This window comes from Canis lupus, chromosome 2, assembly GCF_003254725.2.
Source record: "Canis lupus dingo isolate Sandy chromosome 2, ASM325472v2, whole genome shotgun sequence".
Taxonomy (NCBI): Eukaryota; Metazoa; Chordata; class Mammalia; order Carnivora; family Canidae; genus Canis; species Canis lupus.
The window spans coordinates 70,834,729-70,862,174 of record NC_064244.1 but is presented as its reverse complement, the minus strand read 5'-3'; the positions used below and the strand labels follow the sequence as shown (position 1 = coordinate 70,862,174).

General features: G+C 39.7%; 1 protein-coding gene, 1 long non-coding RNA gene and 1 pseudogene across 4 annotated transcripts in view; 1 reads left to right on the top strand and 2 right to left on the bottom strand.

The window, feature by feature from the left end:
- The window catches only part of EYA3 (EYA transcriptional coactivator and phosphatase 3), a 101,713-nt gene extending 86,991 nt beyond the window's left edge, over positions 1 to 14,722 (bottom strand). For 2 of the 3 annotated variants that reach the window (XM_025446903.3, XM_025446906.3), the window contains exon 1: positions 14,587 to 14,722. The gene's annotated coding sequence lies outside the window, so the exon portion shown is untranslated. The remainder of the gene's footprint in view (positions 1 to 14,586) is intronic. The other variant, XM_025446904.3, reaches the window with a different exon arrangement.
- On the bottom strand, positions 1,949 to 2,754 carry LOC112659797 (60S ribosomal protein L19-like; annotated as a pseudogene).
- LOC112659798 (uncharacterized) overlaps positions 13,962 to 27,446 on the top strand; it is a 35,200-nt gene continuing 21,715 nt past the window's right edge. Inside the window, exons 1-2 of the long non-coding RNA XR_007408082.1 lie at positions 13,962 to 14,151; positions 14,539 to 14,952. This is a non-coding gene — a long non-coding RNA (uncharacterized LOC112659798). The remainder of the gene's footprint in view (positions 14,152 to 14,538; positions 14,953 to 27,446) is intronic.

Sequence of the window (27,446 nt, the reverse complement as noted above, 5' to 3'; positions counted from 1 at the left end):
ACACAAAATCCCCAGCCTCAAGGAACTTATATTCTAATAGGAAGATGAACAAATACATAAGGTAATATAATTTTACAAAGTAATAAGTACTATGGAAAGGAACACAAAGAGACAACAACGGACTACAGGGGAGCTATTTCAGATAGGGTAATAATTTCTCTGAGGTGGTAATATTTCAGCAGAGTTCTGAATAATGAAAAGGAGAGAGTTATAAGCAGATGCAAAGGAAGAGGTTTCAGAAGAAAACAAGAATAAAAAAAGTGAAAGGATAACATCTTGGCATGTTTGAGATATAGCAAAGAGACCAGTATTAGAAAGTGAAGGAATGGTTGGAAATGAAGACTGAGAAGCAGGCAAGAGCCACATCACATACCGCCTTGTAACACATGATATGGAATTTGGGAAGGCAATGGGTGCTTCAAGCTAGAGAATGACATAATTTGTTTAATATACACTAAACTCCAAGGGGAGAATAGACCAGAGGGAAACACATGCCCTCTCCAAGCAGACTGTACAATGTGTCTTGAAAGCATTTCTCCAGGCTTTATCCAGGAGACAAACACCAGATGCTCAAAATCAAGAGTAAGGGCCGGAAACTGATTTATGCTCCAAGCACCCTTCAATTTCTTCATAATTGTTTCTTGGAGTCTGATACATTTTTGGAACTTCTACATATACTTCCAGCTGTGATTTCTTCTCCTACTCTCTATTAAATCCCATCTCATTGTTTATCTTTCAGAAATTCACCAGTCTCATCAAATGATGGCAACCTTTCTTGATATATTACCTTTCAAAAAACATCTAACATATCTAACATATTACTCAAAGTCCTTTGTACTCGAGTCCTGCTGAAGTAGACAAAAATATCTCACAACCCTGGGATCATGACCCAAGTTGAAACCAAGAGCTAGATGCTTAACTGACTGATGACTTATGTTTATTATTTTGCAAGCTGACCCACCTTAAAGCTGACCCACCTTAAAGCTCTCTTTCAAGGGACCCTAAGAAAGCCTTTTAGCTCTCACAATTCAGGCATCAACACAAATTACATTTCTGTGGGGGAAAAAATTATAACCAACAACACCTTCCCTGCAGAACTGTCTGCAGACAGACAAAAGCCATCACCACGGTGGTGAACTCCTTCCATAAATAAACAGCCCAGCCAACTGACTGTGGTAAAGTTGGTGAATTCTTCTGGTTACTTTATTTGGGAAGTATGACTGACCGACATATCATGGTATTGTCAGCTGTACGAATATTTATAGTAACTTCACACTTAACAGAATACTATCAGAACTTACAGAGAAATAATTTTTAAAAAATACACTTAGGCTGTACCACGTTCTTTTTTTTTTTTTTTTAAAGATTTTATTTATTTATTCATGAGAGACACAGAGAGAGAGGCAGAGACACAGGCAGAGGGAGAAGCAGGCTCCATGCAGGGAGCCCGATGTGGGACTCGATCCCGGGACTCCAGGATCCCGCCCTGAGCCAAAGGCAGACACTCAACCGCTGAGCCACCCTGTACCACGTTCTTAATAAGAAAAATACTTTATCAGGAACAGATTCTCTAAGAAGAATTGTTCTTAACCTAATATTATTTCTTGGAAAATCATCCCTTCAAGCTGTCTATAAAATAACCTTTAATAAAAATTAAAAAAACTTTCCCCCCACAAGCTTCTGATAAAATAGGGGGATGTGTTCTACAAGAAAAATTCCAAAACCATAGTAAAAAGTATTGCAAAGGAATGAGTTAATCTGAATTAGATTTGTCAAAGTGAGCTTAATAATAATCTAACAGTTCTACTACAATCCTTCCAACTCTTTCTGTTTTTAGTAACTTGTCAATCACAAACCTAAGAATTTATTTAATGTGCCAGATCCAGACTCCATGGAACTCAAAGCCTCCAAAATTTTTCTTTTTTTTTTTTCTTTTTATTTTTTTTTTAGGCAGATAAAGGTTTGTTTTATTGAATAACTGATCTGATTCATGCTGAGGCCACTATGTACAGACAAGAGAGAGGGAGTTTTATTTCTTGGTCTCTTCCTCCTTGGAGAGAGTCTTGATGATTTCCTCCTTCTTGGCCTGGAGCCGCTCTTCAAGGCGCTTGCGGGCCTCCTTTGTCTTAGATCTGCGGGCCTCAGCCTGGTCAGCCAGAAGCTTCTTGCAAGCCTTGTCTGCCTTCAGCTTGTGGAAGTGTTCCATGAGATCCGCTTGTTCTGGAACATGTTACCCTTCACTTTCAGGTAGAGGCTATGATACATGTGGTGGTCAATCTTCTTAGATTCACGGTATCTTCTGAGCAGCCTGCGTAGAATTCTCATCCTCCTCATCCACGCTACCTTCTCAGGCATTCGAGCATTGGCAGTACCTTTTCTCTTACCAATGCCCATATGCCTGCCCTTCCGTCGGGCCAGAGTGTTTTTCCGGCACCGAGCTCGGGAATGGACAGTCACAGGCTTCCGGATTATCAGCCCATCTTTGATCAGTTTTCGTATCTGATGACGGGAGTCTGCATTGGCAATTTCATTGGTCTCATTGGGGTCCAACCAGACCTTCTTTTTGCCACAGTGGAGGACACTGGAGGCAAGCCTCTTCTGAAGCATGAGCATACTAATGGCTGCGGCCAGCAGCAAAAGGAAAGAACCCAAAATTTTCTTTATCCTTCTTTGATCTGTGAGGTTAACATTTCTAAGAGAATCGCAATTTTTTTCTATAGGTGCTATGGCCTGATACATGGTTTAATTCCAGTATGAATATCCTATGTGGGACCCAGGAAATTTAACAAAAATCCCCTACCCCTGGACAAGCAGAGCAGGACTAACTCCATTTTGTGCTACACCTGCCACCTCCTGTATGACCCCCACATAACCTGCTTATTGCTTAAGGCGCTGCCCCACCCTAGCCAAACCGCTGGGCACACCCTAATCGGAAATCGTCTCATAACAATGTAACCCCGTCTTGTGCCTGCCAAAACTACACCCCCGATTCTGACCAAATAGGCCAGCTCAAATGGACACTATAGGGGGAGATGTAATTCAACTGGCCACCTGCGTGTGGACATGACTGCAACTTTCTGTATATCCCATTGGCCACTGGCCCCTATAAAGCTGCTAGGGCTCTTAGTCTCGGGGTCCAAGTCCCTGCTCCGCTGTGTCGGGTATACTTGGACCCAAGCTCGAGCTTGTAAATAAACCCTCCTGTGTTTGCATCGGTGTCGGCTCCTTGGTGGTTTCTCGGATTCGCAATCTTGGGCACGACACCTATAAATGTGTTTTCCAGTTATATAGAAAAATTTTTACCCTATTTCTTCCACCTTTGAAAAACAAAACTGTATCACTTCCTATAAATCTATCTATATATTTAATTACCAACTCTCTATTATTCAGATCAAATTTATCTTACACTATACTAACAGAACTAAGTCTTTTGAAATGTATGTCTTCAGTTGTCAAAACTATAAAATCTAGGTTCAGTTCTTCTATTAATGTTTTATTTCCCCAAACTTATTTACTCTTTTGAGAATACATCAGCCAAAAACTCAGTACTGTCATTTCAGCACAAGGTGAGGAATAGTGAATTTTTTTCTATATTTAAAAAAATTTAATTCCAATGTAGTTAATGCACAGAGTTGTATTAGTTTCACAGTAGTAGTGAAGTTTGAACACCTGTTATTTTACTCTTTTCAACATAATTCACCTCTAGAAGAAGCAGGCTGGGCAACCTTGAAGCATTAACTCTGGAGCCAGACTACTTAGGCTCAAATCCCAGCTCCACCCTGATAAAAGGTATGGGAGTTTACTTATTTATAACCTTCCTATGTCCCAGTTACTTCATCTGTAAAATGGGAATAATAAATAAATAATAAATAAATAAATAAATTAATAAATAGATAAATAAAATGGGAATAATAATAATGTGTCTTCATCATAAGATTTAAATGAGTTAATATTTGTGAAGCTCTCAGGATAGTGCCTGGCACTACAGGAAACATGATATAGCTATTTGTTAAAGAAAAATAATAAATAAGTATCTTAGGCGTAAGATAAATTCAGGAAAGAAATCTGGTCTTGAGTGAAAGTCAATTTGATAACTAGTTGCCCTTAGTTTTTCAAAGGGAAAAGTATTTAGATTATTAAGTATATGGTCCAAATAACAAGAGATTCCTATGAAAGATTAAATAAGTTGGACCTGTAGCTTTACCTTTCTTATTTGGCTTTGATTCCCAATACCCTATATAACAACTTTCCCTATGAGTCCTTTCCAAGAAACGCTGTTTTCAAGCTCCTGGACAATAAAACATTGAATGTCAATCACAGACTGTTACTTAGCAAATACACAGAACTCATCATGGTCACAAGTACTTTTAGGAGATCCAACTGTGAGTTGTGAGTTATTAATAACTAACATTTATGGAATGTTTTTTATGGGTTAGAACACCGTTCTAAGTACTTTACATGTATAACTCATTTGATCCTCTCAATAAGTCTATGATAGGTACTATTTATCATTATCACCATTTTACAGATGAGGAAACTAAAGTACGGAGAATGACTTGCCCAAGGTTATTTACCTAGGAAGACACCAACCTGAAATTCAAGCCCAGGCAGCCTCGCTTCAAAGTCTGAGGTCTCAAACCACAGCTATGTACCATTCAATATGGAACATCACAGACAGTGCTGATGACTTTAAAAGGCTGACCAAGCTAAAAATGCATGCTATGCCATGCTACACCAGTAGCCAGAATTCACAAGCCAGATAATAATAAAGAGGCAATTTTCTTCTTTATCCTCTCATTCTCATTCTCCTAGGCCTCCCAAGCGAATGAAGTGCTTTATTATTTTTTTAAGATTTATTTATTTAGAGACAGAAAGAGAGAGCGTGTTTGTGCACGCATGAGCACAAGTGGAAGGGGCAGAGGGAGAGAAAATACCCAGCAGACTCTGCACTGAGCACAGAACCCCATACAGGGCTCCATCTCATGACCCTGAGATCATGACCTGATCTGAAACCAAGAGTTGGATGCTTAACTGACTGTGCCAGCCAGGCGCCCCAAGTGAAGTGCTTTAAATAGTGCATGGAACATAGTAAGTGCTTAGTAAATGTTAGGAGGTGGTGGTGACAAAAAAAAAAAAAAACAAACAGTAGAGTATGCTGCTGACCCTGCCTCACTTATTGGCTACGATATGCTAGGAACTGTTGATATCTCTACTCTCTTTTCCCCTTTGTGATTACAGGAAAGGAGTCAGGACAATACATACGTGCAGTCTACTCTTTAGACATGTTACTTTCACCTGACCATATACACACAAGCAAACTGCTTCACTCCTCAGGTCTCTTTTTTGGTTTACAAGGACTGGATTGGGGCCAGAAGAAAGTAGAATAAAGCAGCTTTGTAACCTTTTGATTAGCTGCCAAGGGCAGAAACAAAATTTGTGAAAAGCAACTTCATCAACTTAAACTTTGACTATTATTTGGAACCTAGCAAAGGATTCTAATGATAGAAGTTCTACATGTGAACAAGTGTTTTCAACCTCCCGATTCTTTATTATTGCAGTTTTTAAAATGATATGCCTGGACACAGTAAAGAACAGAGATGACAGTAATGGCAATTGGCAATAGAGTCTCCCTCTCTTAATTGTTCTGCATAGTTATTTAGATTAAAAGCTTAACAGATTCAAGATACATTTCAGAGAAAAAAGTAACAAACTCAAACATTTTCAATTCCAAAAAAACAATATTGGAAAAAATCTAGCAGTCATTAGAATTTTTCAAACTGCAGGTAAAATGTATTAATATCTTATTAACTTAGTGGAGATCAACAGTTTTAAATGAAATACAGTAAAACAAAATAGAGTAGAAAATATTACAATTCACATCCAGTAGTAAAAATAACACTTTCACAAAACTCCTGTTTCAATTTTAAACATTAATATGTACATTAATATGTACAAGTATTGGATAATACACATATATATGTGAGTACTGGGTAACAATGAAAAACTGCATCTTATAGTGGGTCCTGATCAAAAAAATTTGAAAGCCACTTTATCAGAATAAAAGAAAATGCCAGACAATAGGAGAAAAATATCCACTTCAAACTACATAGGAAATAACATTCAGAATTTTGGTGGTTCTCTAAATTACAGTATTTTTAAGGCAACCCTCTGAAAAAGAAAACCATCTGCATAAGAATTAATAGTTTAACAGTTATTCCAAATAAACAATTTCACAGAATGTGAGGTACCGACATTAAATAAATACATACTAACAGGAGATACACAAAAATGAGATAAAGCAAAGATTTTCTGTTCATCTAGCTATTAAATGTCACGCCAATGTTAGAGATGGCTTATTTTCTTTGCAAAAGCTCTCAATTCTCACTCTCATGAACACTTATTCATCAATGTTATCTAATCATTGCTTCCGAATCTACAGCAAAGATGTGGTAAAAAGAAAAAGCAGATTTGAAAATTTCAGTGAATTAGTAACACTTTTTAAAAAAATAAGACCTGTAAATACTATTTTTTTATCCTAAAATGTTCTCTAAATTCTAATTTTCTAAAAACCAAGTCACGTACACATTATTTTCTATGATGCTGTCGATAAAGAGAGTGAAGCTATCATATCAATCTAGTAGGAAAAAAAATTAACATCATTGTGCTAAATTAAAATTCCCTCTTATTTTGAAAAAAGGAGGAACAACAGGTAAATCTGACCTAAATCTTTTTAACTACTATGGAAACTAAAGAATAAAGTTCAATCCCACCTAAGAGCTAATCATTCTAATTTATTCCCATAGTAACAGTGCTGATAGCAATAAACAATTTTTGTAAATTCAGTAATTACATTATTAAATTTCAGGTAAAAGTACTATTGAAATTTTAGAAGAGAAACTGATTATCAAACACACATAAAAGAGCTTCTTTTGAAACAAATATTAAATATTTAAACCAAAGTACATTCTAAACACCAATAAGTAAATTATCATAGCAAAGCCTAGACTTTTCAGCTCCATAATAGTATTTTTCCCAAAAAAAGAAAAAAAGACAAAAGCTACTATGAAAAAGGGTGTACTTATGTCTGAATTAACAAGTGGAGTTAATATGTAAAAAATAAGTAGTATCCCTAACCAAGTGTCACTTCTTACCAGAAATAACTGTAGTTTTTTTCTGTTAACCAGATCCCATGATTCTCAACTGTTTTTAAAATACTCAGAAAAATCACTTCTCCTATCTCAGTCCCAGATTCTTAAACTACCACCTCAACTGATATAAAATCATCTCCTTCCCTTGGAGACGCAACAAAAATTTTTATATTTGGGAATAACAAAAGCACAAAGAAGTATCCTAATATGATTAATGATATTCTAAATGACTATTTGCATTTTTTAATTGGTTTGTCAAAATTCTCCTCCTCTTTTCTAAGTAAAACTAAAAACACTTAGTTTTGCACAAAGTTCCAAATTTGGAAATGAAACACAGGTAAGTCAGAAATTTTAGTTTTAGTTTCGTTTTGTATTTCTAAGTTGTTAAATTCATATTGGGAACATTAAGATTTCAGAGTTTGAGACATAAATTTGTTGAATACTTTGCAGATCAAAGAAAGAAAAAATATTAAGATCAAGAAGTAAGGGCAGCCCCGGTGGTGCAGCAGTTTAGCGCCGCCTGCAGCCCAGGTGTGATCCTGGAGACCTGGGATCGAGTCCCAGGTCAGGCTTCCTGCATGGAGCCTGCTTCTCCCTCTGCCTGTGTCTCTGCCTCTCTCTCTGTCTCTCATGAATAAATAAATAAAATCTTACAAAAAAAAAAAAAAAGATCAAGTAAGACATGTTAGTAATATAAAATGCACTTTATTAAAAATACTGCCTTTTCTCCAAAAACTCAAAAGTAACTAACTTCCACAAGATAATTTTTTTAAGAGGCAAAGACCTGGTCCTGTTTTCCTTAAGCTATAAAGGAAGAAATCACTAAACTAGTAGAACTCTGTACAAAAAGATCATGAACTCTGAAGCCAGAAAGACTAAGTTCAAACCCAGCTGCCCAACTAACTGTGTTACTTTGGGCAAGTTTTATAACTTCTGTGCCTTGTTTCCTCATTTGTAAAATGGAGATAAGAACAGTACTTACTTCACAGGGTTGTAAAGATTAAAGAGTTAATATAATTAAAGAGTTAAACCACACGGAATAGTTATATATATATATATATATATATGAATATAATGAATTTATTATATATAAATGAATGAATTTATTATATATAAATATATAATATTATATATAAATATATATATTTCATTATATATATATTCATTCATTCATTTATTTTAGACATAGAGAGAGAGAGGCAGAGACACAGCAGAGGGATAAGCAGGCTCTCTGCCAGGAGCCCGACATGGGACTCAATCCCAGGTCTCTAGGACCGCGCCCTGGGCCAAAGGCAGGCACTAAACCGCTGAGCCACCCACGGATCCCCTAAAGCTGCTTTTATGTTTACTGTTTTACCATTATAGATTTTTACAGTTCATTTGTGAAGACTCCCAAATGAAATTGATTTAACTGTACCTATAAAGAACATGATTTTATATTAAACTGATGCAAATTAACACAAGAACCTCAAACTAGATTACTGATGAGAAACCAGTGTTTTGAAAACATAAAATCATAAAATCTTTAAAAAATCATATACCATTGTCACTGGTTGAAATAACATTTTCTTAGGATGAAAGTTTAATTCTAATTATGTTATCTCCTTCTGCTTTTTTTTTTTTTTTTTTTTGCTACCACCTGGTGATATAGGTTATATTACATCCTATAGTTTAATTCAAATATGTAGAAAGAAAACCAAATTCAGGATTTAAGTGTAAATGTCATTCTTACATAATGTTACCTAGTTCACATGAGCAGCCTGTACATGTATTATTGAAACCGAACATAGTAGGGACCCAAAATAAATTTGCTAAAAGAAATGTATTACAAAGATTATTGCTATTTTCTACAGCAAATAAAAGCAAGTCTACCTAGTACAAATTATTAACCAAGCTAATAAGTTAAAGTGCATCCAACACAATCTGTAGTAAGATCTTTAAGACGTTAAAGTACTAGACTGCCTTGGGAAGGATCTGTTAACTTACAGTTAAGTCAGCAGTATTTTTTTTCTTTCTTATCTTTTTAAAAAAAATTTTCCACCCAAATGTTAGAATTATTTGTTCCAGTTCTGTGAAAAATGTCACTGGAATTTTGAAAGGAATTGCACTGATTTTGTAGATTGCTTTGGGTAGTATGGACATCGTAATAATATTCTTCTGATACATGAACATGGACTATCTTTCCATTTATTTGTGTCATCTTCAATTTTTAAATCAATGTCTTATAGTTTTCTGTATACAGGTCTTTCACTTCCTTGGTTAAACTTATTCCTAGACATTTTATTCTTTTTGATGCCATTATAAATGGGATTGTTTTGTTAATTTTTCTTTCTGATAGTTCATTATTATTGTGTAGAAATGCAACAGATTTTTGCATATTGATGTTTTACCTGCAAATTTACTGAATTCATTAATTCTAACACATTTCTGGGGAGACATTAGGTTTTCTACATGTAGAATTAGGTACCTGCAAATAATAGCAGTTTAACTTATTCCTTACCAATTTGGATACATTTTCTTTTTCTTTGTGTAATTGTTGTGGCTAGGACTTCCAATACTATGCTGAATAAATACAGTGGGTAAGAGCGGAGGCATCTTTGTCTTGCTTCTGATTTTAGAGAAAAAAGCTTTCAATATTTCACTGTGGACTATGTTTGTGATGGCTTTGTCATATACAGTCTTTATTATGTTGAGGTATGTTCCCACTATTGCTATTCTAAGAGTTTTATGAGTTTTATGATTTCAATGGAGGTTGAAAGGATAGCACTATTTATAATTTCCTTTTTTGATTTAAAATACTAATACAGGGGCACCTGGCTGCTTCAGTCGGTAGAGCATGTGACTCTTGATCTCGGGGTCACGAGTTCCAGTCCCATGTTGGGCGCAGACTAGATTACTTTAAAAAAAAAAAAGTAAAATACTACTACATATTTAAAAGGAGAAAATAGTAAAGATAAATTTTATGAAGTCCATATTTCAAATAACTGGGGTTTTTAATTATTTTATTTATTTATTCATGACAGACACACAGAGAGAAGCAGAGACATAGGCAAAGGGAGAAGCAGGCTCCCTGCAGGGGGCCTGATGCGGGACTCCATCCCAGGACCTTGGGATCACAACCTGAGCCAAAGGCAGATGCTCAACCACCTAGCAATTCCCAAATAACTGTCTTTAAATATACTATAAATAACAAAGAAAATACTCAATTATTTTTACATTTAATAATTAGATACTAGGACTTAGATTGATGGGACCAAATAAAGATATCAAGATGATGGTATGGTTTGCTATGTTCTCTGCCAATAAAACATATTCAGTTTATGCCATACATTCTATATAAGAACATGCACCTGTATTTTTAGGTTCATTAGCAAATAGAAAGTACACCTATTTTCAACTTTATTCAAAATGTAATAATCCCTTGACATAAATGAATGTATGAGAAGAAAAACTATTCCTATTTTTTTTTTAAGATTTTTTTTTTTAAACATTTTAATTTTTATTTATTTATGACAGTCACACAGAGAGAGAGAGAGAGAGGCAGAGACATAGGCAGAGGGAGAAGCAGGCTCCATGCACCGGGAGCCCGACGTGGGATTCGATCCCGGGTCTCCAGGATCGCGCCCTGGGCCAAAGGCAGGCGCCAAACCGCTGCGCCACCCAGGGATCCCTTTTTTTTAAGATTTTACTTATTCATGAGAAACAAAGAGATAGAGAGGCAGACACAGGCAGAGGGAGAAGCAGGCCCCATGCAGGGAGCCCAACATGGGACTCAATCCGGGGTCTCCAGGATTAGGCCCTGGGCTGAAGGCAGCATTAAACCGCTGAGCCACCCAGGCTGCCCTATTCCTAATCTTTTTAAATACATTTTGAACTATTTCTATGTTAAACTAGTATATGTTAACTATTTTTAACTATTCTTCCTCCATTTAAAATACACAAAAGGTAAAATATCCTGCCGTTATATGCAGAACACAAAAGTCTTTTAGACAAACAACTACCAAAATAGAAGTTTTATCAGCCTTTTATCTGAAAGCAAAACAAAAAGAATGAAGTTATGAAGTGGCTTAGGCAAATCACAGAAACCATCACACTGCAAGGTACAAAAGGTAAGGGCATGGTAGAGGTGTACTTTGCTTCTGGAATTTTTAAAGCTGCACTTTCCTTAAAACATATTCCAGGGTTCAAGAATAAAAATTAAACCATGTAAAACAAAGCACAGTAACAAGGAAAATGACAAAACAGCAAAATAATTAAACCAAATAAAAACAGAAAACCTGGGGCACACGGGTGGCTCAGTGGTTAAGCATCTGCCTTTGGCTCAGGTTGTGATCCCAGAGTCCCACCCATATGGGGCTCGCCATAGGGAGTCTGCTTCTTCTCCCTCTGCCTATGTCTCTACCTCTCTCTGTCTCTATGAATAAATAAATAAAATCCTTAAAAAGTAAAATAAGAAAAAAAAAAACCAGAAAACCTGACAGGCATAAAATAATATGCAGAAATTTATTTTAAATTGAGACTTCAGGGTCACAAGTTAAGACTGCCAAACTAAAGGAGAAATTTCTATAGAAAACTGACAGTGATTCCTCTCCTGAACATTACAAACATATACACTAAGTTGTCTCTAGTGATATTTTTATTTCTTTGGAAGCTGGGTAAGACAGGCAGGCTTTTTAGTAAACAGAAAATCTATTAGTTCTGGGTAAGAAGACCAGGATCATGAGCACAATTGCTCCAGTGAGACCATGGGATGTTCATTTCATGTAAAGGCTTTTATAGAAGAAGAAAAGAGACTCGCTAAGACTAATTTCAACTTCTACACAATTTCTTTCTAGAATCCACCTTTGAAGGCAAAATGACTCCAGCCTTGCATTTAAAAATCTGTCATAAGTTTCTTATCTTAAAACTCATTCCTGTGATACAAATGTATTGAAATGAACCACTAAATACTACGTTGTACTCTCTGATCTGCAACTTTGAGGGAACTAAAACCCACTTCTGAATGCATGGACAAGACTTCTTTATTTGTAAAAACTGACCTTAGAAAAATCACCAATTCTTTGTCTTGATTTCCTTATTGTAAAATGAAGGGGTAAGTCTGAGCTCTGTGGTTCCCTCCAGCCGTAGTAGAAATTCATCTAGGTTTAGACTTACGACATACTCAAGAAAGAAAAAGTTCAGAGATGATAAAGGTTAAAAGAGGGCCTTACATCAATCCAAATGTTTCTCTATGAAATATCTGTGGCTAAAAAAAAAAAAAGTCCACAAACCAGGAGGTAAGGAAACAGAGTCAGCCCATACTCACTGGAGTTAGTTTTTAAGGATGCAAAATAATAAGATTAGGCTGAACAGAAACTAGGGTTTCCAGTGTAGGTGGTGGGGAAGATAAGAGGTATGGGTAAGGAGCTCTCAGCCGTTAGATGAGGCCTGAAAGCCACCCAGAAGGGTACTTCTCTGTAGGTTCTAGGACTAGTATGGCCAAGCTCCAAAGTCCTTTGCTAAAAATAGCTGAAGGGAGTAGCCCAATTCTGGAATGAGCCAAGGTCTATGCTATGCTTGCATATGTATATGTATCACATAATGAGAGAAACTTTTCTGTAACTCAGTAATCAGAAGTGAAACGGACACTAAAAGCTGTATTTATTCTGTTCACTTAAGTACTAAATTTCAGAGCATAATTTATATTTCAGAAGCTGCTCACACAAAAATATTTGCAATCAAATGCTACACACCACCATAAACATCAGAAAAACAAAAGTAAAAATTATCCAATCCTGTGTCTCAAAATATACCTCAGATCACAAAATTTGAGAAATAGGAACTAACCACTATTAAATCCAATCTCTTCAACTTATTTTTTTTTAAAGATTTTTTTGAAAATCTTGAGTCTGGGATCAAGTCCTGAGCTAAAGGCAGATGCTCAACCAGAGTCACCCAGGTGTCCCTGATCTCTTCATCTTAAAGGTGACTATGAGCCATCAGAGAAATTTAAGAAATTAAAAGCCTAAGTCTCAAATGAGAAAAAGACGGTTCTAAGGCTAAGGTGGAGGGGCTGCCTGAGTGGCACAGTCAGTTAAGTGTCGGACTCTTGGTTTGGGCTCAGGTCGTGAGATCCAGTGCATTATGCTCCATACTCAACATGGAGTCTGCTTGGGATTCTCTCTCTCTCTCTGCCCCTCCTGCTTCTACTCTTTCTAAAATAAATAAATAAATAAATAATTCTTAAAAGGTAAAAATAGTAAAGAAAAAATAACAGAATAATAGTCAATGTAATAATGTACTGTAATGTCTGGCTTATGAAGAAACAGGAAGAAAAATAGAAAACTTGTCAATAGAGTAAAAATGAAAATTTCTAAGAGGTAAGGATAAAGATACATATGCACACTGAGTTCAAATAAAGAAAACTTAGTGCGAAATTACTACAGTGCGCTCTTTAGCAGAAAATATTTCAGTGACACTAAAATTTTTGGCAATAAGCTTATTAAATCTGGGGCTAAAAAATCTCCCAAGAAACCGTCCTCTGTCATAGCAACTGTTCTGTAAGTAAAGCCTATGCAGAAACAGAGATGATCGTCCCAAGATTATCCGCATTTTTGCCTCAGCTGTGCACATCCATTCTCAAGGGATAGAGAACACAAAAATGACAGGACATCCTCAAGGCCTGTCAGTTAACCAGACCACACAAGCCCAATCTCTAGCAGTTCCGTGTGCCTGCCACCTGTTAGCCTGCTCTGGAGAGAGCACCGAAAACTGTGCTCCAGCAAAGAACTGGAACCGCCTTTGTTGTTCCCTAACAACGGAAGCTACCCGAGTTGGGTCTCACACGACGCCTCAAGGCAAAACTTCTCCCTGGCCGGATAAATCGGCCCCGATTGGGGCTTTGGCTAAGCATTCCCCTAGCTAAGAAAAGGCGGGAGAACCCCAGGCGAAGCACAAATGTCACCTACTAGTCCCAGGAAGGGACAGGGGTCGAAGGCGATGGAAGTTGGAGGACAGGACCCAGGTAGGACCCGAGAGACACAGGCTGAGTTTCGCAGTGGAGGAGGGGAAGCACAATGAGGAGGTGGGCTGTCCTGCTGCGGGAAAGCACAGCGAGATCCCAGGGAGGTGCTAACGTGAGAGCCGGGGAAAAGCGAGAGGCAGTGGTGAGAGAAGCGCCGAGGCGAAAGGCAAGAAACCGAGGCTTGTAACCGGGTAACCGGAGGCTAAGGACGAGGAAAACAGCCAGGCAAGAGGTGCGCGCGGACGGGCGAGGCTAAAGGGAGGTGAAAGAGGCGAGGCCGGCGAGGGAAAGGCTAAAGTGAGAGAACCATTGCAGGGACAAGGGACAGGCAAAGAGAACCCCCACCCACAGGGACCGGGACAGAACTTTTGACCCGTCCCTCTACAGGCTGTACTCGACCGGCCGCATTCAGACCCTGTCGCAGCGGAGACTCACCCTACGGCTGCAGAGGCCCCAAAGCAGGACATGGGTACTGGTCCAGACTCACAGGAGAACCAAGCGGATGGAGGAAACCGCGGCGTTAGCGTGACCCGGATGCGCATCCCTAGGAACCGGAAGGCAGCGGCCAGGGTCACCTCGCAATCCACACCTCGTTCCACCAGGAGCCTCTGGGCGCATGTGTCAGACTTCACGAGGCGGGGCGAGGACGGGCCTAGGCCCCGCCCACTCCGCCCTCCCGGGAGCCCCGCCCCGCCCCGCCCCTGGTGACGCCCCGCTGGGCGCCTAGGACTTGCTTAGCGCGAAGAGGCCGGGTCTTGCTGCGGGAACCTTGGTGGTGGCGCCGGGGTACGAGCAGCCCCGGTAAGGCATATTTCAGCGTTCACGTTTTTAGACGGTCCTTTAAAATTCGCGTAATACCCGCCTCCCCAAAGCCATCGTGAGAAGACACGCCGGATGCATCTGATTTAAAAAAACTGTGGGAGGAGGAATGTGTGAGAAGTTTTGGAAACACTGGTGTAGAGGCGAGACTAAGGTGGTGTTTTTATCCTCAATATTAGTTTATTTCTAATGTTGGATTAATCTCACAGTGACTTCTATTTCGTGCACATTATTTTATGGGAAAATTTTTATCAGAAACGATATTAATGCTTCACTAACTTTAAGTTACTACCCAAATATGGGCAAGGAGTAAGGTTGAATTCAGGTGTTGTGGGGACTTGAGATTTATTCAAATTGAGGACCCTGTTTAAAAAAAAATCCATAACTACGTGGGGCGCCTGGGTGGCTCAGCGGTTGAGTGTCTGCCTTTGGCTAAGGGCGTGCTCCTGCAGTCCAGGGATCGAGTCCTGCATCGGGCTCCCCTGGGGTGCTTCTCCCTCTGTCTCTCATGAATAAATAAATAAAATCTTTTTTAAAAATCCAAAATTATAAATACAACATGAGGTATAAAAATGAATCTTTTCTTTGGAGAAAAGAAATCACAAATTATGAATTTGTAAAATTTAATGAATACCATAAAATCCAGAAAAATTACAAACTAATTTTTATTTCTTTTTTTAAGATCTTATTTATTTATTTATTCGTGAAAGACACAGGCAGAGAAAGGGAGAAGCCGACTTCATGCAGGAAGCCTAACATGGGACTTGATCCCGGGGTCTCCAGGATCATGACCTGGACTGAAGGCGGCGCTACACAGATGAGCCACCCCAGCCGCCCAAATTACACACTATTTTTAAACTGTTTTATACCCCTCAAATACATTTTTCTTCTTTTCTCTGTTTTTTTTTTTTTAAAGATTTTATTTATTCATGAGAGACCTAGAGAGAGAGGCAGAGACATAGGCAGGGAGCCTGATGTAGGACTCTATCCCAGGACCCCAGAATCACACCCTGACCTGACCGGAAGGCAGACACTCAACCACTGAGCCACCCAGGTGCCCCTTTTGCTCTTTTTTTTAAGTAAGCTGCATGCCCAATGCAGAGCCCAATATGGGGCTCGAACTCTACACTGGGAGATCAAGACCTGAGCTGAAATTGAGAGTTGGATGCACAACTGCCTGAGCCACCCAGGCACCCCTAAAATACTTTTTCTCTACATTTTTGGCTATATATATATTCTTTGATCACCTCTTCCTATGACAACAATTTATTAATATCATTTACTAAGATCCTTGACTCCACCACTCACATCAGTGAATTCTCTTTTTTTTTTTTTTTTTTTTTTACGGTTTGGTCCTTGTGAGTCATTATTATTACAATATACTTTGACAAAAATAGAAACTCATTTCATATCAATACAACAACAAAAAAACAGTTTCCTGGACTGTTACACTGCTAACGTTTTCCAAAGGTTGCTATTTACAATTACAATAGCCAAAAGGGAAGGTGGGCTGTGGCCTGGGGGTGGTGGGACAGGAGGTAGCCTACCAAGAGGACGGCCCAGAGCAGGGAGGTGGGGTCATGGGGTCAGGAGCAGAGGAGCTAAGAGGGGCTGCCATCAAAATTTGTTCAGAATCTGACCACTTACTGCTTCTCTTGGTAAAAGCCACAATGTGTGACTGCTCTCTTATATACCCTTACTTTTCCATGATTAACATGGCAGCAAACTTCTGTTAAAAACTTTAAGCAGATCGTGGTCCTTCTCCAATGGACTCCATTTTCTTTTTTTTTTTTTAATATTTTATTTATTTATTTATTTATTTATTTATTTATTTATTTATTTATTTATTTATGAGAAAGAATGAGAGAGAGAGAAAGACAGGCAGAGGGAGAAGCAGGCTCCATGCAGGGAGCCTGACATGGGACTGGATCCCTGTTCTCCAGGATCACGCCCTGGGCCGAAGGTGGCGCTAAACCACTAAGCCACGGGGGCTGCCCTGGACTCCATTTTCTTTTCTTTTGTAAGATTTTATTTATTTGAGATAGAAAGAGTGAGAGAGAGAGAGCACAAGCAGGGGACAGAGGTAGAGGGAGAAGCAATCTCCTTGGGAGCACGGAGTCTGACATCATGACCCAAGCCAAATGTAGGCACTTCACTGGCTGAGCTACCCAAGTGACCCTAGACTCCCATTTTCAAGTGAAAACAAAAAAATCCTTAAACTGGTCTACAAGACCTTCAAGATGCAACATGCCTCCTCCCCCCAATGAAGTATAACGAACCTCATCTCCTATTCTGTTATTCCCCCCACCCTACCCCACCCCACCCAAGGCACATTGGCCTCCCTGCTATTCCTCAAATCTGCACATAAACTCAGGCCCGTGGTGTTTGCTGATCTCTCTGCCTGGAATGCTCTTCCCCCAGATAAATGCATCATTCACCCTTTCACCTTCTTTATGGCTTTGCATAAATATTAACCCTCTTAATGAGAACTTCCCTGCCATTGTATTTAAAACTAAAGCACCACCACCCTCCCTGCATTTCCTAGCCCAGTTCCCACTTATTTTTTCTCAAATAACATTTATCCCATCCATTTGCTGGTGGAATTGGTTAAATGTCTTTCTCCCACGTATATTCGCCAAAATGTCAGCTCCAGGAGGGCACAGATATCTGTGCTTTGTTCGAAGGTGTATTTCAGCACCATTACAGAGCCTAGCACATTGTAGGTGCCCAATAAATGTTTGCTGACTGAAAAGATAAAATTGCTCATTTATGTTGCTTTTGCTCATCTGAAAATATGCAAGCTGAGCCACCAATTCCACCAGGGGGAGCCCATGAGTAGCCAATGTGGTATTCCCCAGAAAAGTTATCCTAAAGCACCATACACATACAGAATTTTAGAGCAGGGCCACAGAAGAGCACAAAAATTCCTCCCAAGAGCATGAGTGTTGTACCTACTAACAGTAAACAATAAAACCCCTCAAATGATCTTCACAGTCCCTTAAGAATAAAATCTTAAAAAATTTAAGCTCTATACTATGATCCGTGAGGCCCATCTTGACATGTTCTCCCTGACTCTCGTACGTCATGCCCAGCCTCCCTTCCTCTCACATACAGATCCAGTCATCCTGTCCTGCTTTCTTCCTGTATACACCAAGCTTTCTTACCTCAGAGCCTCAGCGCATAATGTTCCTGCTCTCTCATACTCTTCCCCAAACCTACTGATGACTGATTCTTTCTGCTACTCTCAGTTAAATTCACCTCTGAAGGCTTCCCATAGGCCTCCCCAGACCTCCTGTCTGCTTCTAAAGTAGCTCCTGCATCTCCTTCCCATACTTTTCCTCAGGGTCCCTATCACTATCTGAAATTACCTTGTTTGTTGTCTATCACTGGAAAGTAAGCTCCACAGGGGTCTTATATATATATATATTTTATTGGACTTTGATTTGCCAACATATAGTATAACACCCAGTGCTCATCCCGTCAAGTGCCCCCCTCAGTGCCTGTCATCCAGTCACCCCATTCCCCCGCCCACCTCCCCTTCCACTACCAGAGTTAGGAGTTCATTTCCCAGAGTTAGGAGTCTCTCATGTTTTGTCACCGTCTCTGATTTTTCCCACTCATTTTCTCTCCTTTCCCCTATAATCCCTTTCATTATTTTTTATATTTCCCATATGAGTGAAACCATATAATGATTGTCCTTCTCCAATTGACTTAACTTCACTCAGCATAATACCCTCCAGTTCCATCCACGTCGAAGCAAATGGTGGTATTCGTTGTTTCTAATGGCTGAGTTATATTCCATTGTATATATAGACCACATCTTCTTTATCCGTTCATCTTTCGATGTACACCAAGACTCCTTCCACAGTTTGGCTATTGTGGACGTTGCTGCTATAAACATTGGGGTGCAGGTGTCCCGCAGTTTCACTGCATCTGTATCTTTGGGGTAAATCCCCCAGTAATTGCTGGGTCGTAGGGTAGCTCTATTTTTAACTCTTTGAGGAACCTGCACACAGTTTTCTAGAATGGCTGTACCGGTTCACATTCCCACCAACAGTGCAAGAGGGTTCCCACAGGGGTCTTTATCTCTCTTGTTCACTGATGAATTCTCTGTACTAGAAGAGTGATTGGCATATAGTAGGTGCTCAATAAATAAAGTAAGTACAAATATTTATTGAAGCTTTGCTCTTACTGTATATGGTAAATATATAAGTGCCCATATTTTTCATTCAGTTATCCCAACAAACTTGGGAAGTATTGCGATTGTCTCCACAGATGAGAAAACTAAGGCAAAGATAGGTTAAGGAGGGATGCCCAGGTGGCTCAGTTGGTTGGGCTTCTGCTTTGGCTTGGGTGATGGTCTCAGGATCCTGGATAGGGCCCCTCGTTAGGCTCCCTGCTCTGCGGGGAGTCTGCTTCTCTCTCTCCCTCTGCCTCTACCCTCACTTTTGTACTCTCTCTCAAATAAATAAATAAATAAAATCTTTAGAAAAAACAGTTAAGGAACTTGCTCAAGGCCACACAACTGGCAAGAAGCAAACCTAGGACTTGAACCCAGGTCTGTGTGACTTCAGAGCCCATGATTTATCTCAAACTATAGGAAGAGCTTATGTAGCCACATATGAATTCCTTTTACTTCCTCGTTTTTCAATGATTTCATGCATCTTCACTTGTTGCCACAGTCAGTAGGAGTGGAAATGTGTTTTTTTTTTTTCCTGACCTATTACACTGCTTTTGGTGAGAGATCTAAGAATATGTGTGTGTGTTTTGTTGGTTTTTTTTTTTTGAGTTGGGTTTAATTAGATATTTTTTATATTATTTTCTGTAGATTTAAAATATTTTGAATATTTCATTCAAAATTTAATACAAAACAAAGGCTATTCAAGTAGTCTAAAAATATTATAGCCAGGTCCTTTTTTTTTTTTTTTTTTTTTTTTATTTATGTATGATAGTCACAGAGAGAGAGAGAGGCAGAGACACAGGCAGAGGGAGAAGCAGGCTCCATGTGCTGGGAGCCCGATGTGGGATTCGATCCCGGGTCTCCAGGATCGTGCCCTGGGCCAAAGGCAGGCGCTAAACCGCTGCGCCACCCAGGGATCCCCCCTTTTTAAAAAAAAAAAAAAAGATTCCTGCATTTATTCCTGAGAGAGAGAGAAAAAGAGAGAGGCAGAAACACAGGCAGAGGGAGAAGCAGGCTCCCTGCAGGGAGCCCTATGCGAGATCTGATCCCAGATCCCGGGATCATGACCTGAGCCAAAGGCAGGTGCCCAACCGCTGAGCCACCCAGGTGTCCCACCAGGTCTTTTTTTAAAGTCTATTTATTTTTAAGTAATCTCCACACCCACTGTGGGGTTTGAACTCACAATCCAGAGATCAAGGGTTGCATGCTCTTCCAACTCAGCCAGCCAGACACCCCTGTACCCAGGCCTTTCTAAACAAATCCAAATGTAAATCAAAACACAAGCCTAATTAAACTGAAAGTATCTAAAAGTAATATCTCTAACTTATATATTTCCATTTTTAAAAGACACAATGAATGTTTGATCAGTGTTTTGTTCACAGTTATCAACTTAAACTCTCCTGATTGATGTATCTGAAGCACATGGATCTGGGTTTTTTTCTGGTAATTTCTCTATTGTATTTAGGACAATATCTTATAATACACATGACAGTTGAGCCTCTAAAAGCAATATATAATGGGTGGGATAAAAATAAGATTACTGTATGATCCAGCAATCCCACTTCTGAGTATGTATCCAAGAGTCAAAGGCAGAGTCTCAAAGGGAGATCTGCATACCCATGTTCATAGCAGCATTATTCACAATAGTGAAGAAATAGAGACAACCCAAGTGTGCATCAGCAGGAGAATGGATAAACAAGATGTGGTATATACATACAACAGAATACTATGGAGACTTATAAAGGAAGGAAATCCTGTCACATGCTGAAATAAGGATGAACCTTAAGTCACATAAGTGAAATAAGCCAGTCACAAAAGGACAAATAACAGTGTGATTCCACCTACACAAAGTATCTAAAGAAGTCAAATTCACAAGTACAGAAAGTAGAATAGTGGTTACCAGGGCCGAGAGGAACTGGACAGAGGAGAATTGTTCAGTATACACTAAATTGTACACTTAAAAATGGTTAAGATGGTGAATTTTATAATTTTTTTGCCACAATAATTAATTTTTTAAAAAGTACTTTGATATAGGGATCCCTGGGTGGCGCAGCGGTTTGGCGCCTGCCTTTGGCCCAGGGCGCGATCCTGGAGATCCGGGATTGAATCCCACATCAGGCTCCCGGTGCATGGAGCCTGCTTCTCTCTCTGCCTCTCTCTCTCTCTCTCTCTCTCTCTCTCACTCTCTCTCTGTGACTATCATAAATGAATAAAAAAATTTAAAAAAAAAAGTACTTTGATATAGAACTACCCTATGATCCAGCAATCACACTACTAGGTATTTAAAAAAAGAATACAAAAATACTAATTCAAAGGGATATAGGTACCCCAATGTTTATAGCAGCAGTATCTACAATAACCAAATTATGGAAACAGCCCATGTATCCATCAATTGGTGAATGGGTAAGTAAAATGTTACACACACACATGCACCATGGAATATTACTCAGCCATAATAAAGAATGAAATTTTGCCATTTGCCATGACATGGATGGAATTAGAAAGTATTATGCTAAGGGAAATAAGTCAGTCAGAGAAAGACAAACACCATGTGATTTCACTCATATACAGAATTTAAGAAACAAAACAAAATGGGGGAAAAAGAGAGGCAAATGAAGAAATAGACTCTCAACTATAGAGAACAAGGGGTGCCTCTGCCTCTGCCCCTGCCCTTCCCCTCTGCTCATGCTTGCTCTCTTGTGCTCTCTCTCTCTCTCACTCAAATAAATAAAATCTTTTAAAAAAAAAGCTATAGAGAACAAACTGAGGGTTACCAGAGGGGTGGGAGGTGGGGAGGGGGTGAAATAAATGATGGGATAAGGAGTACACTTGTGATGAGCATCAAGTGTTGTATGGAAGTAATGAATCACTATATTATAACCTTAAACTAATATTACACTGCGTGTTAACCAACTGGAACTTTTAAAAAAATTATTATTTTTAAAAAATTATTTATTTATTTATTTATTTATTTATTTATTTATTTGACAGAGAGAGAGACAGAGCACAAGCAAGGGGGAGTGGCTGGCAGAAGGAGAGGGAAAAGTAGGCCCCCTTCAGAGCGGGGGCCTAATATGGGGCTTGAACTCAGGGCCCTGGGATCATGACCTGAGCCACAGGCAGATGCTTAACCGACTGAGACACTCAGGCACTCCTTAATTGGAATTTAAGAAAAAACTTTTTTAAAAGAGCAATCAATAGCAATCTAGTTAATGCTATAAGAATGTGGGTCACTTTATGCCTATTTGGCCGTGTATAGAAATTATTAGAGTCTCTTTCACAGTTTTGCCTAAATTTCCACCAGTAAAAATACTTTGAGGTAGAATGAACTCACATTTTTTAGTGTATGTGCTGCTGAAGCGAGCACTAAACTCACATTTTAAAAAAAGATTTATTTTAGGGGTGGGTCGCTTATTTGGTTAAGTATCTGCCTTCAGCTCAGGTTGTGATCTTAGAGTCCTGGGATGGAGCCCCACATCTGGCTCTGTGCTCAGAGGGGAGTCTGCTTCTCCCTCTCCCTCTGCCCCCACCCTTGCTCATGCTCTCTCTCTCTCTCTCTCTCTCTCTCTTTTTTTTATGATAGTCACAGAGAGAGGCTCTCTCTCTCTTGAATAAAGATTTATTTGTTTATTTGAGAGAGAGAAAGAGAATATGAGCAAGAGGGAGGGGCAGAGGGAGAGGGAATCTCAAGCGGACTCTACTCTGAGCATGGGGCCCGATGTCAGGCTCAATCTCATGACCTTGAGGTTACAACCTGAACTGAAACCAGGAGTTGGATGATTAACCAACTGTACCACCCAGGCACCCCTAAACTCACATTTTTAAGATACGCAGTAACCATTGCTGTCTTCAGAGCAAAGCATTTCCAGTCCCCTGAATATATTATCTTCACTTTACCCACAGGCATCTTTTCCTCATGGGTACTATTGTTGTGTGTATTTACCCCTAACAAATTATTATGATTTGGCACCATCCAAGATCTCTTGCTGTATAGCCAATGATTCTGGTATAAAACTCAGGTGTTTTAGGAACACCTCACAGCAATGCATATAGGATTAAAATTATAGCCCTGGAAATCTACATGAAATAGAAATGGAACACTTTCTGCATCCCTATCACGGTCAGCTTTGTATCACAAAGTGTGTTCTGGTTATCTATTGATATGTAACAAACTATCCCCAAACTCAGCAGTCTTAAACAATCGCTGTATTATATCTCACAGGTTTGGAGTCAGGAGTTTGGGCAGAGCTGATTTTTCTCTTCTGTATGGCATCAATCAGAGTCAGTTGGTAGTATTCTAGCTAGCAGATAGGCAGTGAGGCTAGTGTGGCAGGTCCAACACAGCCTTTCTCATGTGCCTTGTACTTGATGGGATTGGCTGAAAGACTGGGTTCACCTAGCCCCCTGATCACATAGTCTCAGAACCTCTCTACATGGTCTCTCCATGAGGGTAGTTGAACTTTTTAAGTGGCAACTCAGGCCTCTATAGAGATGGGTCTTGGAAGTTGCCATTCTTTTAAGGCCAGCCTGGAAACTGACACTACAACACATCCATCCCCATTGGTCAAAGTGGCCATAGAGGTCATCCAGATAGACCTGGCCATTGTCAGAGTAACTTGGACCTATTGCTACTACTGTAGTTGGCCTGATGTTCACCAAAAGAGCTCCTGGGAAAACATTCATATTGTTGTGTATCTACTACTTTGTAATATGCTAGACTCTGAGGACACAGCAGAAAACAAATTAGACCAAACTTCTTCCCTCATGGAGCTCATATTCCAATCAATCTGTGGTCAAAAATACGTGTTGTATATGTTTGGCTGGGCTCAATATCCATTCCCACTTCTTTCTGCAGAAGTGGGAAGGTTAAAGATGGCACTTCCCAGGCTCCTCTATTGCTAGGGTTCTAGATGAAAACTAGGTATTGCCAATTAGAGGGACTGGGTCAGATTTACAAGAGAAATGAGTAAGAGGCAATTTTCCTGCACATTGGCTCTTTCTGGTGGTCAATAGGATCATCACTGGAGATGTGGGGCTTTTCTGTGTCAGTCTTTCAGTTTCTATTTCCAGCTTCATGAGTTAGAAAGATAGTTATAGCAACAGCAACCAGGAAGACAGTTCCCCAGTCCTAGCTTTCTGATTTCTGAACCTTATTTATAGAAGTATGTTCTTTTTTTTAAACATTTCTTTTTTTTTTAATTTTTTAAATTTATTTATGATAGTCACACAGAGAGAGAGGCAGAGACACAGGCAGAGGGAAAAGCAGGCTCCATGCACCGGAAGCCCGACGTGGGATTCAATCCCGGGTCTCCAGGATCACGCCCTGGGCCAAAGGCAGGCGCTAAACCGCTGCGCCACCCAGGGATCCCCTAGAAGTATGTTCTTAAGATCAGTAATCCCCCAGCTGGCCTCCTGATGCGTACTCTCTCCTTCAGATTTTCCCACAGTTTTCTAAACATCTAGTTTCCTAATATAATTGCTTTCTGCCTTAAGCACCTAGAATGATTTCTTTCCTGTGTGGAAACCTGAGAAGGTATAACATTAAAATTGAAAATACTTGGTTCCCACTACGTCTCCCTTCTAGGTGGCTACCTACATGGCTACATTAGATGGCTACATTAGAGTCACTCCCTGGATATCTGAGCATCTGATGCCCTTGCCTTTAATGCCTCCCAGACAGTATGGAGTCCCAGACAGTTCTACAGCTTTAGGGTCTGGGTGAACAGGACCTGTCCCAGGAATCATTGGAAGCTTAGAAAGTCCAATTGCGGGATCCCTGGGTGGCTCAGCGGTTTGGCGCCTGCCTTTGGCCCAGGCCTGATCCTGGAGACCCCGGATCAAGTCCCACATTGGGCTCCCTGCATGGAGCCTGCTTCTCCCTCTGCCTGTGTCTCTGCCTCTCTCTCTCTCTGTTTTTCATGAATAAATAAAAAAAAAAAAAGAAAGAAAGAAAGAAAGTGCAATTGCTGCAGTGGGGGATCCAGGGACACCATCTCAGCAGGAACCCTAAAGAGGCAGGGTTCTTCCTCTGCTGGTCCCTTCACTGCTCCCACGGCAGTGTGCTTCCCAGCTATAAAATGGGAATAAGAATACTTTTCCTAATTCAAGGAGCTTTGTAAACTATACTACCACATAAAAATAAGATGCTACATATTATCTGAACCAGTGGTTCTTCAAGTATGGAAGTCTCCAACACACTATCAGGGAGTGAAGTGAAATAAAAAAATTACTTAAGATAATACCAACTTGGGGTACCTGGGTGGCTTAGTTGGTTAAGCATCTGCCTTCTGCCCAAGTCATGATCCTGGAGTCCTGGGATGGAGCCCCATGTCGAGCTCCCTGCTCAGCTGGGAGTCTGCTTCTCCCTCTCCCTCTGCCACTCCCCCTGCTTGTGCTCACTTGCTGTCTCTCTTTGTCAAATAAATACATAAAATCTTTTTAAAAATTATAATACTCAGTATTTTACTTTTTCACTCTTATTCTCCCAAGAGTATGGTAGAGGTTTCCAGAGGCTATGTGATGATGTTATTCCTCTGATAGCTAAGGAATATGTATTCAAAGATGTACTTTACTTTTAAGATTTATGTTTTAATTGGGAAAGGAGCAAATATTCATAGCTATAACCCATTTAAACAAAAGCTCTTTGGGGTTCAAAATCATTTTTAGGAGTATTAAGGGATCCAAGATCAAGACATTTGAAGGACGCCTGGGTGGCTCAGCGGTTGAGCGTCTGCCTTTGGCTCAGGGCATGATCCCGGAGTCCCAGGATCAAGTCCCATATCAGGCTTTCTGCATGGAGCCTGCTTCTCCCTCTGCCTGTGTCTCTGCCTCTCTTTCTCTGTATCTCTCATGAATAAATAAACAAAATCTTGAAAAAAAAAAGACATTTGAGAGCTGCTGACTTAGACCATTGTAATTCCCATTTTTGTACTCTCTACATGGCCCCCACTTTAACATCTTCTGGATGCCTGCTTCCCACTCATGGTCATATCCCTGCCATGTCCAAAAATCTTCTACCAGGATGCCTTTCTATTTTGATTAACACACTTAAGATAGTATCTTCTTGCACAGATGTCCAATAGCAGCTGTCTTGGCACAGCCTTGAATCTCCACATAACTGAGTGGGGAACAAGAGACCCACAAACCAGCTCCTTCCCTTACTGGTACTGGGTCATCCTGGCCAGTTGCCGTGACCAAGCTGAGTCATCCCCACCCCTTATCTCTGTCCAATTCCAGCCTCCCCCATCCCTTATTGCAGTTTAGAGGTAGGTCAGGCTGAAGCCTCCTGGAAGCTTCCTGCCAACCAGATAATAGATTAATATTTGCTTTTAATTATGGCTATATCCTCCCCAAGAATGCTGTTATCTATGTATTTATACTCTGTTAGATTTAAAATTAAGACATAAACAGTTAGCAATGGATAATTCTTGTGACCAAGGATGAAGGAGAGTATTCACTTCTATGTTATACATAACAGGCAAGTTTGCTGGGGTTTTTTTGTTTTTGTTTCTTTTTTTCCTATCATGAGAATGTGTAGAGATTAAGGACACAATGTCTTTGGGGACATTGTGTCTGTTCTCCCAGAGTTTGCTGGCTCTCCCACTAATAATTGTGTGACACTACACAGGTCAAATAACCTCTTAGTACCTCATATTTATCATCTATAAAATGGAGATTTTAAAAAGCACTTATTGGAGAAGTAGGAAGAGGAAGGAAAAAGTCTTTATCTCATAGAGTTGTATGAGAATTAAAAATATGTAAAATGTGAGATGCCTGAATGGCTCAGTGGTTGAGTATCTGCCTGTGGCTCAGGGTGTGATCCTGGGGTCCTGAGATGGAGTCCTGCATCGGGTTCCCTGAGGGAGCCTACTTCTCCCTCTGTGTTTCTCATGAATAAATAAATAAGATCTTTTTAAAAATATGTAAAATGCTTGGAATTATACAGATACATACCTATATAAATGATTAAAAATCGAGAAGAATGGAGATGTAGAATCTATGCTGTGAAGCTTTCATGAATTTAGAAATATAGAAAAAGATTATAACGGGTCCTAAAGTCTTGATCTTTTTTCCCCAAGATTTTATTTATTTAATTGACAGAGAGCACGTGCACAAGCAGGGAGAGTGGCAGGCAGAGGGGCAAGCAGGCTCCTCACTGAGCAGGGAAGCAGGCTCCTCACTGAGCAGGGAGCAGGACTCAATCCCAGGACCCTGGAATCATGACCCTAGCCGAAGGCAGATGCTTAACTGACTGAATCATCCAGATGCCCCAAGTTCTGATCTTTATAAGGAAACT